The following is a 17,945-nucleotide window of genomic DNA, read 5'->3' as shown; positions in this document are numbered from 1 at the left end:
ACACTAGCATGTTCATGAAACGTTTCAGCATCCAAGGTTGAAAAGAGAGGACTGCTCCAAATATTGTAATCTTCAGCCTTTCTCTCTGCTATATTATAGGTGTCAATACAGGGCCCGAAGAATCATGGCTCCAGGCGAAGCTGTAAATATATCAGTAGGCCTTACCTTACCTGGGCTTACTTGGGTGGAATCAAAGTGCCGCTAAGGACTAAAAAATGATATTTATTTTATTTGCTCAGCACGCAAAATATTAAAGTCACTCGGTGAACATTCGCTTCCCCGAATTTTCCAAAGAACCGGAACAGCTTGAACGTTTCGGATTCTCCAACAGAAGGTGACGTTACCGCGAGCTCTGCTGTTGCTTTCCTATCAACGGCGCGCACCTTCGAGTCTCCACTTTCCGCCCCACATTGGAAGAACTTCCGGGAGCAATGTTGCTGGACGCGTGACGGACTGCGCACCCTCTGACCTCATACTTCTCAAAACTAGAAATGAATTTTATCACACGCCAGTGGCATGGTCGCGCGGGTTAAGGCGTCCTGCTCGTTGGTGGTAGCCAAGGTCGTGGTGAAGACTGGGAGGGGGCGGGTTCGAATCCCACCCTCGGCTTTGCTGTCTGAGGTTTTTCCTTGGGCTTTCCGAAGGCTTTCCAGACGAATGTCGGCACCCATTCACCATGAAGTCGGCTCAGGACGCATACCAACCCCAGTCCTTCCTGCTGTTCTCTCTCCATCTGTCCACACCTGGAGTTCACTTAGACCTACCACTAACACCCAAATTGTGCTACACGATACAGAAGGTAACACCATCCCAAACGACGAATGTGCAAACACCTTTAACAACGCGTTCTGTTCAGTGTTTACCAAAGAAGACAACGTTGCTCTCCTTACATTTCAACAATATGTATCATCATCCATGCCAGACCTTGTGATCTCTGTACCCGGCATTGTGAATATCGTTGAGGGTCTCAAATCAGCTGCTGCGCCAGGGCCCGATTTGATCAACCCCAAAGTACTTAAAAGCACGAAGCTCATTAGTAGTGCATTTTTGTCTGCCATTTTTTCACAATCTCTGTCTACCGGTACAGTACCTAAGGACTGGCGCTTGGCGAGGGTCATTCCTGTCTATAAAAGAGGTAGTCAGCAAGACCCCCTCAATTACCGTCCCATTTCCCTCACCTCTGTGCCCTGTAGGATTATGGAGCACATCATTTACTCAAACATTTCTGCTTTTCTCGAATCTAACTCATACTTCTTTCCACTCCAACATGGATTTCGTAAGGGTTACTCATGCGAGACACAGTTGGCTTGCTTCATACATGACATTAAGTGTAACATGGATAACCGCATACCAACCGATGCCATATTCTTAGATTTTTCCAAGGCATTTGACACTGTCTCACACTTCCGGCTTTTACATAAATTATCCCGTATTGGCCTGCCTTCCAACTTGCTGGCGTGGATTGCGCACTTTCTTAAGGATCGACAGCAGTCGTGCTTTGTAAACTCGCAAGAGTCTGTTTCGAGCCCTGTCACTTCGGGCGTACCGCAAGGCTCGGTGCTCGGTCCTCTTCTTTTCCTCATTTTCATTAATGATCTTCCACATAACGTATCTTCCCGCTTACGACTATTCGCTGACGATTGTGTTCTATATCGCCATCTTCACTCCTCATTAGACACTGCCATTCTACAGGAGGACCTTAGTGTCATTTCATCCTGGTGCACTGAATGGAAACTTCAGCTTAACGTAGGTAAATGCTGTTACGTGCCCTTCTCTCGTAGCACCCCCGTTCGATCAAACGTGTACCTCCTCTCCGGCACCCCCATTATTATGGCTTCGTCATACAAGTACCTAGGGGTGACTCTTTCTTCTGACCTATCTTGGAATGAACACATTAAAAATATCACATGCTCCGCTAATTCAACCCTTGGCTTCATTAGGCGCAACCTTAGGTTATCTCCTTCTGTCCGACTGCAAGCTTACACCACCCTCGTGCGACCGAAGCTGGAATATGCTGCCTCAATCTGGGATCCACACCAAGCATACCTTTGTGACATGTTAGAAGCAGTTCAGAATAGAGCCGCACGGTTTATTCTTAGCGATTACTCTTTTCACTCTAGCGTCACATCACTAAAGCGTTCCCTCGACCTGGCACCACTTGCTTCGCGTCGTAAATTCTCCCGTCTTTGTCTTTTTCATAAGTTCATACATTCTCCACCATTGAGCAGCACATACATCTCACCTGCTTCACACATCTCTCGGCGTCGAGATCACCCTATGAAAGTACAGCTGCATGTCGCCCACACGTCATACTTCCTGGAATCTTTCTTCCCCCGCAGCAGCAAAGATTGGAATGACCTTCCCAAAGCCTTGGCCATCATTGATAATACAGACACATTTCGAAATCATCTACGTACATTTATGTTCTCCTGATGTTTGCTGTGCATCATTTCATTTTTTCCATATGCCAACTATGTACCCTCATGTAATGCCCGCAAGGGCCCTTGAGGTATTATTAATAAATAAATAAATAAATAAATAAATAAATAAATAAACACCCGCACGCTGCTCATAGCCAAAGTTACTTCGCGGCGCTTACACGGAACTAAAAAAGTATTACACTTGCTCGCCACATGCAGAAACAATATTTTGGGAGAATGCAGTGTGAGACGCTTAGATTGCAATGGCATGAGTCCTGTAGGATTCAGCAGACTCGATATTTAGTCCACATCGCCACCGGCAGGACATTCACTGCCGATGTGCGCAAGCAACCGCACCTGCTTGGAAGCCATCTTCAATCGCGAAGGCATCCCGTCCCGTTCTCCCTGATTGGGGCGAAGCTACTGTAGTAACCTTTTTAACTCCCACATCCATCACCTCTTTGCCCCAAGTGTCATGTGGAAGTTGACGTTCAACACATACTCCTTGCCTGCCGGCGGTCACCCATCCAGTCTCCGGTACCGTCTCGCTCATGTAAACTACCGAGAGCTTTCCCTGGTGGTGCTACTTGACCCTACTGAGCACGCTGACGTCACGTCTGCGCTGACACGATTCCTTCGGGAAGCTAAACTCTTGGGCACTCTCTGACACCTCCTATATGACTGGCTGCAGCAGCGATTAGAGTTAGGAGCTGTCTTTTCCTGTATTTCTTCTTCATTTTCTGTGTCTCTGCTGCTTCATCTTCCTGTTTGTTTTGCTTTTGGGAATAGCAAGCCTACATCATGGCTAACCTTTCCCTTCTTATTTTCTATCAGCATTAAACGTATCTCCCCTTTTGGCTTGCAAGCTCTGGGTTGAGCCCGAGCCAACGACCGAAACTTATCTTGGTACGATAGTTAATGCGTGAGCATAACTCCGCGTCGCACCTGCTCCAAGACATCCAGATAGAAGTTATTCGCGAAATGCCAGTCATATGACACGGTTTTACGTGTCCTTGATGAGTGCGCTGTATCAAAAATTTTCTGCTCGATCCTTTTTCATTTCGGTATCCTGCAAGCAGGCACTTCAGACATAAGGGAGTTTCCGGGAGCCGGCGCCCTTCATATACGGTCAATCCCTTCGTGGTAGAGCGGCAAGAGGATCGGTCGGAGCTTTGCAAGGCTTTCTGAAAGCACTTTCAGGAACTGGAGAAAAAAAAAGGTAACACTACGATGCATATGACGCGTTCGTTCGTCAAAAATAGAACAGAGAGAGGCAGAATGTTGTGCAAGTTATTGAGAGTTGAAAGACGAGCGTGTCCTTATATGGAATTTTTGTGTGATCTGTAGAAGTTTCCGCAAACCGGTTCAGTTGACAGCGGTACAGTCGGTTGGGAGAGACGGGCGCTGCGCTCATGCGCATTATCCAGTGCTGATTATCCATCAGGCGATGGTAGAGTCATTAAATGGGGGTACAGAGTATCGCATTCGTTTTCGTCGCCGGAGCCGCCGTTCGGTGTCCGCGATTCGACCGATCGTGTCACGTGGTTTCTCCTTCCAAGAACGCGCCGTCCATGTTGAGTCCCCTCAATTCAAAACCGGTTTCCTGTGTTGCGAGCTGACTCGACTGCGCGCTGTTCTCCGGCGGAGAAGGAGGAGATGGGTGTCCAGTGGTCAAGATCAGGGCGTTGTCGTTCTGTCGTAACCGACGAAGACTTGTCGCACAAAGAAGGCGCATCCGCGTCAGGTACCCTCTAGTCTTGTAGCCTTGCAAGCAGGTCGTCGTGTACCTAATTAATGATTGTAGGTGAGTTCGAGGGGTTCCGTCGTTGGCCCACCCAGCATAGTTGAGTTTGTAGCGGCCGTAAATCCGCTTCCTGTCGTTGGCATCCATGGCTCCTTGGTCAAGTCCAGCCCACCAATGCTCTGTCCTAAAAGCGCTAGGAACCTTTCTGAACAGTCCAGGACTTACTGTGAGGCTGAGCATTCACGAAGTTATCGCCAGCAATAGGGTAAAGTATCACCTGTGTCTGTATATAGCAGCTGACAGCGACATCGTCAGCTGCCTACACCAACTCCTGGTGTCCCCCATTTATTGTGGTGCACGGCGAGATGTGCAGCACGGCAGTGCCTACGCGAGTTCTCCTTCACCTGAGCGATGAAAACTGCCTTCTCAATCTCATAACTGGAGACCGACGCCGAAGCCTCCCTTTAGTTTGGTCGAACGGAAAGTGAAAGGTAAAACAAAGCTTTTTTTTTACAGCAGGAAGGAGTGGGGGACAAGGGATTAGTATGCGTCATGGGCGGACTTCAGGGTTCAGGACTTGTGCCGACTTTCGTCTGGAAAGTCTTCAGAAAACCAAGGGAAAACCTCAGACAGCACAGCCGGTGACAGGATTCGAACCCGTGCCACCTCCCAATCTCGGCGTGGAAAGCGATCATCTTAACCACTATGCCACGGGAGCTTTTTTCCTTATATATATATATATATATACACACAAAGGGAAAATAGCCGAAGCTCTGTAGCTGCACGTTGAGCACATGTTTACAATTTGATCGTGCCCTCCCAGCCAAGGACAGCTGTTTCGGTCTACTTGGACCTCGTCAGCCTGGCGCAGGGAAGTGACACGATCTTGGATCGGCGCAACAGTGCGTCTCGGCGAGACGTCAATGTTCCACGGTGACGGCGTCACCTGTGGAGGCCGCAGTGCAAGCCAGCAAGTACATATACAAAGGAAAAATAGCCGAAGCTCTGTAGCTGCACGTTGAGCACATGTTTACAATTTGATCGTGCCCTCCCAGCCAAGGACAGCTGTTTTGGTCTACTTGGACCTCGTCAGCCTGGCGCAGGGAAGTGACACGATCTTGGATCGGCGCAACAGTGCGTCTCGGCGAGACGTCAATGTTCCACGGTGACGGCGTCACCTGTGGAGGCCGCAGTGCAAGCCAGCAAGTACATATACAAAGGAAAAATAGCCGAAGCTCTGTAGCTGCACGTTGAGCACATGTTTACAATTTGATCGTGCCCTCCCAGCCAAGGACAGCTGTTTTGGTCTACTTGGACCTCGTCAGCCTGGCGCAGGGAAGTGACACGATCTTGGATCGGCGCAACAGTGCGTCTCGGCGAGACGTCAATGTTCCACGGTGACGGCGTCACCTGTGGAGGCCGCAGTGCAAGCCAGCAAGTACATATACAAAGGAAAAATAGCCGAAGCTCTGTAGCTGCACGTTGAGCACATGTTTACAATTTGATCGTGCCCTCCCAGCCAAGGACAGCTGTTTTGGTCTACTTGGACCTCGTCAGCCTGGCGCAGGGAAGTGACACGATCTTGGATCGGCGCAACAGTGCGTCTCGGCGAGACGTCAATGTTCCACGGTGACGGCGTCACCTGTGGAGGCCGCAGTGCAAGCCAGCAAGTACATATACAAAGGAAAAATAGCCGAAGCTCTGTAGCTGCACGTTGAGCACATGTTTACAATTTGATCGTGCCCTCCCAGCCAAGGACAGCTGTTTTGGTCTACTTGGACCTCGTCAGCCTGGCGCAGGGAAGTGACACGATCTTGGATCGGCGCAACAGTGCGTCTCGGCGAGACGTCAATGTTCCACGGTGACGGCGTCACCTGTGGAGGCCGCAGTGCAAGCCAGCAAGTACATATACAAAGGAAAAATAGCCGAAGCTCTGTAGCTGCACGTTGAGCACATGTTTACAATTTGATCGTGCCCTCCCAGCCAAGGACAGCTGTTTTGGTCTACTTGGACCTCGTCAGCCTGGCGCAGGGAAGTGACACGATCTTGGATCGGCGCAACAGTGCGTCTCGGCGAGACGTCAATGTTCCACGGTGACGGCGTCACCTGTGGAGGCCGCAGTGCAAGCCAGCAAGTACATATACAAAGGAAAAATAGCCGAAGCTCTGTAGCTGCACGTTGAGCACATGTTTACAATTTGATCGTGCCCTCCCAGCCAAGGACAGCTGTTTTGGTCTACTTGGACCTCGTCAGCCTGGCGCAGGGAAGTGACACGATCTTGGATCGGCGCAACAGTATTAGAGTTATTAGTTATTAGTTAACAGTATTAGAGTTATCCTATTAGAGTTCGTCCATTAGTCCAGTGCTGGAGAGGAACTCAGCAACAGCTCGTAGGCCTCGCACCAGATGTGAGGGATCCGACCATGGCCCGAGAATTTCGGCCAAGTCGATCTGGCGTTGATAGACGCGTTGGAGAGCAGTTTCCATGAGGGAGCGCTCGCGATCGTACTGTCCGCAGACCAGGAGGACGTGATGGAGGTCACCGCGCACACCACACGTGGAACAGAGGCTGGACGCGCCGACACCGAGGAGGTGTTTGAAAGCCGGTGCAGAAGCCATATTAAGTCTCATGCGGTGGAAGGTGGCAAAGTAACGTGGCATTCTGCGGGGAGGGTTATGGGACAATGTGGGGTCAACGGAGTAAAGCAGAGAGTGGGTAGTGATGTCACATTGCCATTGAGACTGCATCATGGGGCCAGTGAGGCTTGAGACGAGGTAACGGCGATCCCCCCGAGACAAGATGATTGGGACACGCCGGGTGTACTGGTGCGCACCTGCAGCTGTTCGATCTGCGTCCTCGTTTCCGTTGATGCCCACATCCACTGGATCCACTGGAAGACGATACAGTGGCCCTGTGCGCTTGCTTTCTTGTATACTTGTAGAATTTCAATGACCACAGGACTGAGGAAGTCGCGAAGTCCCATAGTTGCCACACACTGCAGCGCAGATCTGGAATCCGTAAAAACGACCCAGGAGCGAACAGGGCTGCCAGTAATTTTCCGCAAGGCGAAAAGAATAGCAAGGCGAAAAGCTCAGCTCATGTTGACGATGTTTTATGTGAGGGATGATGGCCATCTGAAATTGACTCGGAGGGAATGTCAAAGGCAGACGACGAACTTCCCCTCGTGGTTGAGCTGTCAGTGAAAACTGCGGTGGAAGTCTCATAACACGAGCTCATCATATCGAAAACGATACGATAAAGGAAGTTATCAAATCCAAGTTTTTACAATGTGACGTGCACGTGGCTCGCTTCAAAGATACAATCAAATGGCTTATCGTGTTTTCGGAACTGTTATCGTGAACACCTTCCGATGTACTAAAACACGCTAATGGGGAGTTCCAGGAGCGCTCAGATCAATAACACGCATCGTTTACTTTCTGTCATTCGTTAGAAGTTGGATCCGGAATTGAAGAAGAAAGATAGGAAACACACACACACACACATCTTATGTTGATGAGTAAACATTCAGGCAATCGTTTCTTTCCATGCCTTTCTCTCCAGCGGTTCGACGCACATCTACAATCCCTTCACCGCAAGCTATGCGTTAGGCGCCTCTGACATCCCCGAGAACAGGTATATACGTGTTCTTGTTGTATATATATGAGTCAGTCTCGGTAGATCCTTACATAAATTGAGAGGTTGAGCGGCAACAAAGGCCCCATCTCCTTCTGTTTTCGTGAAATCTGCATGGGTGGTATCGTTTTCTCTTTGTTCTGCCGAGGAACGGAGAGATCAGTTCGTTAGATCCGGGGTATACTTCTTGTCTGTCTAGCAGTCTTTCGAGCAATGTACTTTCGAAAAGACAGTCACACCCTGCCTGCTCATATAAAAATTCTTTGCTTTGAATAATTGATTTCATGGCCGCACCTTCCTCCGACTTTCGGTTCCACCGTGCACTGAAATACGCGTGCAACATTTGAAAGGAAAATGCTGTTCACACTGCCGACGGATAGGGGGGTTGTTTGTTGTAGTGCCAACCTCGGAGACGCAGCTTTGGTGCGTACGGAATTCCATGCAATGGAAACGCTGTCTGATCTTAGCTCTTCCGACTCTTCGACATCCTGTTGGTTTGTGACAGCTGCGTTGTGGTTCTTGGCGTCTAACAAGAGGGCGTTATTTGTCTACAGTGCTTCAGAGCTACGAACTGGGATTTTTACCCATTCTGTATTTCTTTCCTATTTTTGTCTTTTTGAGTATGCACTGACTGCATTTATCCCTTTTGTAACGTTTTTTTTTTGTCCTGTAGTTTCCGCTTTACAGCATACTGTGGGATTTTTTCAACACTTTGGGTCACAGTCGTGCATGATACAGTGCTAAGCAAGTTTCACAACAGCGTCCAGTGTTTGAACGGATTGAAGTCAAATGCAATTTATCTCTCCCCCTCTCCTCCACGTAAACTTAGGGTGTAATGAATTTATTTTATTTAATTCCGTGTAATTTTGTTTAAATTTTAAACAAAAATTTGAACATTGTTTTACCGACAGGCTCGCGCACACTGAGGACATCAGCATCGACTGCCATCGATGGTCCTGTCAGTGTCACTTCGAGGGTTTTTTTTCTGTTTTTTGTTACACCTTTCAGCGTATCAAGGGTGCTTCTGCAGATAAACGCCCTGTTTTATTCCGCGGACTCAACCGTCGAGTGCAATAAGAGTCACCTTCCGGAGCAGTACGGTATCAAAAATAAATATGGATAATAAATAACAGTGTTGAAAAGGTGATCGCAAAACAACCCAAGCAGCACAATGTACTGAAAGTCGAGTGCAATAGGGGTGGGCGGTATGTCTTATCAGTGTTCCTTAGTTTCACGCGTCTGTTCAAGGCCTTCCATCTACTCGTCCACCCCTATTGCGCTCGACTTTCAGGACATTGTGCTGCTTGGGAACTATTGTAGCAGTGTTATCAATGGAATGAAGTGCGTAAAATGAAATAAATGGTGTGAAACTTGGTGTGTGTCATTGTGTGTGCCAGGTGTGTGCCATTATACAAGAAATTTGACCAGTGGCGTAGCGGTTAGGATTATCGCCTTCCACACCGAGTCTGGAAGGTGACCCGGGTTCGAATCCCGGCACCGGTGGTGCTGTTTGAGGTTTTCTCTGCGTTTTCCGGCACGAGCCTTGGGTTTGCAGGCAAATGTCGGCACAGTTCCCCCTGAAGTCGGCCCAGGACGCATACTAAAGCCCCTGTCCCCCACTCCTTCCTGCTATCCTCTCTCCATCTGTCCACGTCTGTACGCCGCTAATGGCCACAGTTGCTTCGCGGCGCTAACACGGAACTACAAAAAAGACATTTGACACCCGAAAGGTGTGAAAAAAAAATACCGTATAGGCCTGTTGCACTAACCAGGCGGCGTTGCGATTTCCCGACACATGCGCCACGGGCGCCCAGACACGAATAACTTCCTATAGTTCTCTGTCGGTCGGTCGTGCTGGGCCTGATGTGATTTCTCCGTGTAGGACCTTTCTGCCATGTGCAGTGCCGTGCAAAATAAATCATATGTTAGTCGACAGACATTTGTTTGATGATGTGAAGTGTAAGTTAGCTAGAACACGACAGCAATTATGTGTCCTATTCACACTTGAGACTAAAGTTACAGGTATTTTTCCGTTCAGGTGAACGTAAACTTTTACGCACTGAATGGCACGTTCGACATGGTTGCGAACTTGAGCAATGTAGTCATTAGCTTGCGTCTGCTACTCTCAAAACTGCGCACTAGACATGAAATTGGAGGCATCAGCAGAATTGGATCTTTGTTCTCACTACGGCCTTGAATTCCAGAAAGTCCTTTATCAATCAGTACGAGGTCCATTGGTGGAATCATCTTAATAAGCTGCTGTGCTTTTTGTCTGTTCAAAGATTCACAACGTATATGTCATTGTAAAACGTGAAAACTCGTTTCCGTCGTCTGTTATTCCAAAGCTAGAACACGTTCATTCACATATTTGTTGCCGAACTTAATCACACCTGCTGTGTGCCAAATGACATGTGAAACGTCTTTTCTGAGTCCTAGTTAAAGGTAGCTGGAGTCATTCCATTGAGAATCTTGTAAAAATTGATATCACACGGCGAACAGCATTAATCCAACGGTGGCTGCGACACCTTTCGCATGGTTTGTTTGTAAGGGTGTAGAGACATGTTTATCTTCTGAATTTCTGTACCTGCGGCTACAACCTAACAAGAATAACAACTAAATTTTAATATTGCGATGTTTTCGCTCTCGTGCGCGTCTTTGCGCGTCAAAAATATACACATGGGAGGCTGCTGAACTATAGGTACTGGTTCGCATGTCTGTCGCTAGCTGGCTCTGCGAAAAACTCCAGCGCAACAGGCCTATAGGTAGCTCGCACAGCATCGCGGAGTTATGAAGATTCTGTGTCTTACTTCGTGCCACACGTTTTGCTGCTACCTCCGAATTTGAAGGAAGTGTGGGTTAACGTGTTGGCCACACTGCAACCCAATCTGTTGCCCCACTCTAACTTACACATGCACGTGGTATTTCCGAGTTTTCTTTTCTTCATCTTCTTTTATTAATTGATTGTTTTTTTTTGTTTTTTTTTGGGGGGGGGGCGCTGCGACAAAGGTGAAATACTTTAGGCATCTACAGCGACATGCTATAGTTTCGTTTTCGGCGCATTGGAAGGAAATGTGCCAATGTGATTTGCATCTCCTCCAACTAAGTGCAGCCCACGGAATCCCCTATGCTCAACATATGTGGTGGCACTGACACGTACGGCTTTTCACCATATGAAGCAATACGGACAAAAAATTCATCTGCATATCGCCTATCTTTCATCTATATTCCTATCGTCATCGTGTCATTGGTCAGAGTGTCACTTTTCCTCTTTCCCCCTGCTTTCTCCAGGAATCTGGTCTCGCTCAAAGACTCTGAGCACTGCCCGGACTTCCCACCAATTCTGGCAGTGACCGCCCTCGATCTTAACTTTCGGCCATCATCATTCTTTCATATGTAATTATACCATCTCATCTCATCCTGGCTACAGTCGTGACGTTGCCCACATAAGTGAGGCCAACAATGGCAAGCCGGTTTTCGTCACCACCACCACGCCCCCCCTATATAGTTACGTTTTCACTCTCTCCATGTCTGTCGATGATTACAGCGTCACTGTAAAGCGCCTGGAGCTAAAATATTGGAAAGTGTGTAAAGTGATTTTCCATTCTCTGGGGCAAAGTGGTTACGGTGTGTGTCGCGGTGTCCGTATGATTGAAAAAAAAAAGCCAAGCTTTTTTTAAGCGCCTTTTAAAACTTAGCATCATTATCCCAGGTATTACACTATACTGAACAGCTTGAGCATCCGAATCTAGCAGTAAACCGTATCAGAGAGGGGGCAGGCACTTATAGAACATCGTACGGTCTCTGAAAAATTTGTCACTGACTCCACGTGCACAAAAATTTTGCCAAAACTTCGTGTCAGCGCGAGGGCAACTTAGCATACCATCTTCCCCCTCATGACAAATTGCTAGAATTTTAAAGTTACGGAACTTTCCGGACGCACTTTGGGACAACCAATTTATATAGCTCACAGTATCACTCTGCATGCCATCGCTGTTGACGATACGTGTAAGAGCTGTAACATGAAAATGGAATCACGCATGTCTTCAAACTTTCTTTCCATCAAAAACAAAGAAGAGGAACTTAAAAAGAAAACGACGTAGCCTAATCAATCATAATGAAGTAATGTTCCCACTTCGCTTCTCGTATTAATTATATTTAACCAGTTACCACGTAGGTAGGAGTACAATGAAACGTTCCATCGTTCCTGCACTGAACAGTATGTCTTTGATTATCTTCCTTGCTCTTCATCAGTCAACGCAGCAGGAAACGAGCTCATTACGAAAACTTAGACTTCGCACGAAAAAAAAAAGGTCTCGCGAAAATGCAAAGAAAGTAACCTGGTTCGAAGTTCTTTTGCCAGCAACGTATAAGATATGCGAACAGTTTTTGGCGCTGACGCGCATACAGAGGGCGTAATGATCGCTAATAGCATCATGGGCGGAGCAGGAGGTGTACTTTTGCGTTTAATTCAAACGCGTGCATTTTTTGTTCTGTAAGCGGTACACGCGTGTCTAATAACTGTGATAAATCGTTCTCGTATTAACGATGGGAAGAAACTTCTCAAGGTTTGCCACTGACATAGAGAGGCATCAAAACTATAGAGAAAAACGCAGACTTGTTGAGCAGGTTCATTGTGGTATATACATGCTGTCTCGCATCGACCCCGTGGTATATAACCTGAGAAAGTAGCGCGGAGCCGAGATATGTATGGCGTCTTCTTCGACGCTTTGCAGAAAGCAAAAAACGTTGAAGGAGAAGGATATTAGCGTGTGCTACGTACACGGCAATCTGTACTACTTATGTAGAGTCAATATTTCTTTTTCGGTCACACTAGCCGACAGGTTGAGAAGAACAACGGACGACAATACTTTTTTGTTTTTGATGATGATGATTGGGGCGTTTCGTCACAGCTGGCGATACTCTACCATATATATTGCGCGTGATCATTTGATGAGTATATCATGAAGGGCTACACAGAGGAGCAACAAGGATAGCATGATTAAGAATCGTACAGGCTCGCGACACCGTACGTGCAAGTATATGATGACAGTACTTGTAAAGTAGACTTTGTAAGCGTTTATGTTTCCGTGATCGAGCATTATAAACATGGTTTGACAGTTTGACAACGTTGGTTTACGTCATCCTGAACTCATCGTTCTGCACGCCAGCGTACCGACAAAAAAGAAACAAAAAAGAGAGAGAGAGAGAGAAAGGAACAGTCTTTCTACCTCTCGTAGTTGACGATAGACAAACGCCTGAACAAACTTCCATCAAAGTAAAACAGCAGGAAGAAAATCCAGACAAGACAGACCATCGTGCACACACGGCGCAAACACGGTGCTCACAAATAATGTTTATTCGACGAGACAGTATTTAAATAGAGCAAGCATACGACAGCAAACAAGAATTATCCCAAAGATAATCACTAATATAACAAGATCGGCGCCAGTAAGGCGCATTTCACACTTGCGTTTTTGTCGTCCGTTTGCTTCAAAGCCGAAGCCGAAACGCCATCACAAGAAGCCGTTCTGTTCAGAAGACTGGTTCTCCTAGGCTTTCATGCTGTTCATGCTGTATCTCCTGAAAACGATTCATGCGACTGATATTTTGTGCTCTTTTACATTCACTTATGGCTCTTCATGTCATGACTCTTAACGTGCAAGGGCTCAGATCAGCGGCCAAGCAGACAGCTGTTATACAATTCGCGCGTAGCTTGAACTGTGACCTGCTGTTCCTACAAGAAACTCATTTCACGTGTTACGCGGATGTCATCTCATTCACTCAACGATGCAATGTCCGCGCATTCTTCAGCTTTGGCTCTGCGCATCAGTGCGGTGTAGGAGTTGTTGTACTCAATCGCAACTTCTTGTCCCACAGCTATGCGAGATATGATGCAGACGCGCGTGCGCTTCGTTTTGATTTCTTTGTCTGGTGCAGGAAACTGACATTTTTCACCGTTTATGCTCCTGTCCGTGTGAGTGAGACCAATTCCTTTTTCTATAATTTCCGCACTAGTTTTGTTTCGTCTGATGCCGTCTTGTGTGGGGACTTCAACTGTGTTGTGGACTCAGATCGCGATGTTCGTGGACCGGGCCGTGGCAAACCAACATGGAATGCCAGGGAGCTGCGCCGATTATTGGAGCAACGCTGCCTCGTTGATGCCTGGACACATTTACACGGTTCGACGTTTGCGGCTACGTGGTATCGCGGCCAATCGTCGAGCCACCTAGATCGCTTCTACGTCCCGCCCTTTCTCCAGGCACATATTTTGGGGTGCAGAGTAGCTAGCACACGTCAGCTTGGTGTTCACGTGAGTGATAATGATGCTGTGATCCTTTCCCTCAATATCGAACAGTTTCTGGAGGGCGGAAATGTTCGTTGGCGCCTTGATACCTCGTTGCTGCTAGATGACGGAGTTGTGGCCGATGTGAAGACCAAAATTGAAGATTACCTTTCGGTTCGCACGCCATCAGCAATGGAGTGGGAAACATTTAAAGTTTGGGTGCGAGGCGTACTTTCGTCGTGGGGTCGTCAGCGTGCGCGTGAGCGGACGTTTGCCCTCAAACGACTGGCAGCAAAGATAAGTATCGTGAGAAGAGGGGCGCCGCTGACGCCACTGATGAGAGAATACTTGGAAACTCTGCAGGAACGTTACCTTCTCGTCCTTCAGTCACCTCCTGGAAAAATGCGACAAAACCATTTGCAAGCGCAGGCCCTCGCTGGTCATGGTGTTGTGACATATCTACATTCCTCCTGGCAGACCGAGCACAGACTGTCTTCCAGTTTTCGTCGATCTGATGGCAGCGTTACTGAAGACCCTGATGAGGTTCTCGGCGGATTTGAAGATTTCTTCCGGGCCTTGTACGCTGATTCGCCGATTGTAAGCGGATACAATGCCTTTTTGGATGGGCTCCCAGCCCTCCCTCAGATGGATCGAGAGGCACTGGCGCAGCCTCTTTGTATCGGAGAGTTGGATACTGCTGTGCGAAGAACAGTACCCGGGAAAAGTCCTGGCCCTGACGGCCTTCCCTCAGAAATTTATCAGACTTTTTGGCCTTCTCTTCGGTGGTTCTTTTTCGAAGTGGTGCGCAACAGCCTGGATGGTGCTCCGTTTTGCCAGAATCGTTCGGCTCCGGGCACATAGTGCTGCTCCCAAAGAACTGTGGTGATTTGGCCAATTCCGAAAACTGGCGTCCAATAACGCTTCTGAACTGCGACTATAAGCTTGTCACCTCTATCTTGTCCTGTCGAATTCAGAGCGTTCTTCCTTCTGTGGTGCACCATTCCCAGACATGCACTGTACCAGGGCGAACAATGTATGATACACTATCAGGTTTGAGAGATATGCTGCCCTACGTGTCCATGCGAATATCGGATGGGTCCCTGTTGTCGCTTGACCAGAAGAAGGCGTTTGACAGTGTGGCCCATTGTTACATGTTCGCTGTGCTTGAGACATATGGCTTCCCTGAATGTATCTGCAATGCAATCAAACACCTTTACCGCAACCATCGTAGTTCCTTGTACATCTTGCAAAGGTTTTCGAGAGAATTCCATGTTTCAAGAGGAGTGCGTCAAGGCTGCCCTCTTTCGCCTGCTTTGTTTACCCTAGTAATTGACCCATTCCTCTGGAACATTGACACGAATTCGGGGATCCGTGGTTTCCCTCTCCCACAATCAGGCGAGTGGCAGGTGACTGCCTACGCTGATGATGTAACAGTTCTTCTACGTGATGTTGACTCTGCATTAGAAGCATTGCGTGTGTATGAGTCCTATGCTGCAGTGTCTGGGGGTGCCCTGAACTACCAGAAGACCAGGCTCATGCCCCTCGGGAATCCTGCGCAGTACATGTCTCTCCCCTTCCAGCACGCCACTTCGCTGAAGATACTCGGTGTTGTGTTTGACAATCGCGGGTCTACGGCTGACAATTGGACAAGGGCCTTTGAAGAGCTACGAGCAAAATGTGGAGCTGCCTCGCCCTACGAACTTTCTTACCGAGAGCGAGCGTACCTTCTCCGGTGTATTTTATCAGGCCGTTTGTGGCATCTGAGCCACATCTCAATAGCCCCACAAGCAGTTGTGGTCCGGATTCATTCATGTTTTCTTTCTTTTGGAAGAAACGAAGAGGGCCTATAGCACGTGCAGTGTTGTCGTTTGGCGAATCTGCTGCCGGCGTGCATTTGCCAGACTTTGGTCTTATGAACCGCGGACTCGCCCTGAGTACGACCTTGCGAAGTCTCTTTAGCGTCGATGACACCCATTGTAAGGTATTGTTAACCTACTGGATAGCGCCGTTTCTGAGTGAATTCCTGCACGTGGCCGTTGACCCACCAGCAGCAGTGGTACCTCGGCGTTTCCATGAGCCGTTCGCGCATATCACCAAAAACTGTCGTCCATTGTCCCCGTCCGCAGCTTGGCATCTGCTTCAGCCTCTTCTATGGCAAAGAAGGTGCTACAGAACACTGTCACAACATGTGACGGTGTGCGAAGACGAATGGAGCATGCGGCAAACATATCGTGGGCAACTGTATGCGCCTCTCTGCCTGGATTTCTACGAGACGTCATGTGGAGCTTTGCCTGGGGAATCCAGCTTACTCGTGATCGTCTCCACTCGTGCAATGTAACAACGTCAGACATTTGTCCATATTATACGCACCAGGAGACTAACCAGCATGTCATCTTCGAATGTCACGTTGCTCGTACATTCTGGAGCATAGTCAGACGGTCCACACGCATCTTGTGTCCTGTCGCGCGCAAATGGCGTCATCACCCTTCTATCTTGTATCACAGTGGGTGTGTGACCGTCTCTGGTGCGCCCCCCTGAACGTCCCGCCCCGCCCCGCAACAACGCTTCACATCCCGGGTCTACGGAAGAAGAGCGAGTCCAGCCCCCTAGTGGCCAGGATGGCGGCTGAGAACCTGATCAGCGACGTTTATCACACACATACTCTGGTGTTCACGGATGGCTCCATTGACCACCGTTCCAAAAGTGCTACCAGTGCGTACTACATCCCGTCAATAAACAAGGCCTGGCAAGGGAAATCAGTTCGCTACCCAATCTCATCTACGACGGCCGAACTCCTGGCCTTGCTACACGCAGCTGCTGCGGTTCAAGTCACCGGAATACCTAAGGCCGTCTTGCTTACGGACTCCAAAAGTGCCCTCAACAACGTGATAAACCCCATGTGTGGTAGCATTCTGGCCCGATGTATAAGGAGATCGTGTGCCCAGCATAGGCTAACCGGAGGTGAGCTTACGCTCCAATGGATCCCATCTCATGTCGGCATCAGAGGCAACGAACGAGCGGACCAGCTAGCTTCCTCAGCACACAACAGCTGCAGCCCATCCTTAGCAGTCCCGGCCGACACTGACAGGCTCTTGGTCGTCAAACAGCTAGTTGAGGTGCGTCACCCTGGCATACAGGACATCATGCAGAATCACCGACCCTCTCTCCCCACGAAAGATCTTCCCCGTGGTATGCAGACAATGCTCCATCGATTACGCACAGGATCTGCGTTCACGAACTCTCAACTGTGCAAGATCGGCTCCAGGGAGGATTCCAGTTGCGGACACTGTAATCACCCGGAGACAATTGCGCATATCCTGACAGAATGCCGTGCATACCATGCCATGCGGGAAACCCATCTTCCCCACGCCAGGCCTGGTATACTGACGGACGTCCTCTTCCCCGAAGGTTCTTGTGCGGAACGACTTTCAAAAACTCGCGGCCTCGTGCGCTTTCTCCAAGCAACGGGCCTAGCGGAGAGACCACTCTAGTGCACCTCTCACCTACAGTGTGCTTCCGTCCCATCAGTACCGGTCATCCTGCTTCTACATCACTTTGAAGTCCTCAACTCCCCTTTCTCCCACCTTCGTTTCCTTTTTTTTTTTTGGCTATAGTCGTGACGATGCCCACTTGAGTGCGGCCAACAACGGCAAGCTACCTCGACACCCCCCCCCCCCCCTGAACGTCATTCACGTGCTCTTATTTGCCCTGTAAATACTCTGCACCTTGTGTGTATATTCCTACTTATTATGTACTGCATTCCATACTGTACATAATCGCAGACATCTAGGGTGGTGGACTTAGGGAGTACTGTTTATGTGTATATATGTAAGGAAGTGTGAAGTAGTGGATCTAGAGTGGTTT

General features: G+C 48.5%; 1 protein-coding gene and 1 long non-coding RNA gene across 4 annotated transcripts in view; one reads left to right on the top strand and one right to left on the bottom strand.

The window, feature by feature from the left end:
• LOC135385213 (uncharacterized) overlaps positions 1-17,945 on the bottom strand; it is a 162,111-nt gene that overhangs the window by 63,502 nt on the left and 80,664 nt on the right. The window lies entirely within an intron of this gene.
• The window catches only part of LOC135385209 (uncharacterized), a 281,039-nt gene that overhangs the window by 246,501 nt on the left and 16,593 nt on the right, over positions 1-17,945 (top strand). The window contains exon 1 of one of the 3 annotated variants that reach the window (XR_010420346.1): positions 7,726-7,798. The exons of the other annotated variants lie outside the window; for them this stretch is intronic. The gene's annotated coding sequence lies outside the window, so the exon portion shown is untranslated. Of the gene's footprint in view, positions 1-7,725; positions 7,799-17,945 lie in introns of those variants that run through there. 3 annotated transcript variants of the gene reach the window in all.

This window comes from Ornithodoros turicata, chromosome 2 (genome assembly GCF_037126465.1).
Source record: "Ornithodoros turicata isolate Travis chromosome 2, ASM3712646v1, whole genome shotgun sequence".
Lineage (NCBI taxonomy): Eukaryota > Metazoa > Arthropoda > Arachnida > Ixodida > Argasidae > Ornithodoros > Ornithodoros turicata.
Note: the sequence above shows the minus strand (reverse complement) of the source record. Positions and strands in the feature narration are given on the sequence as shown.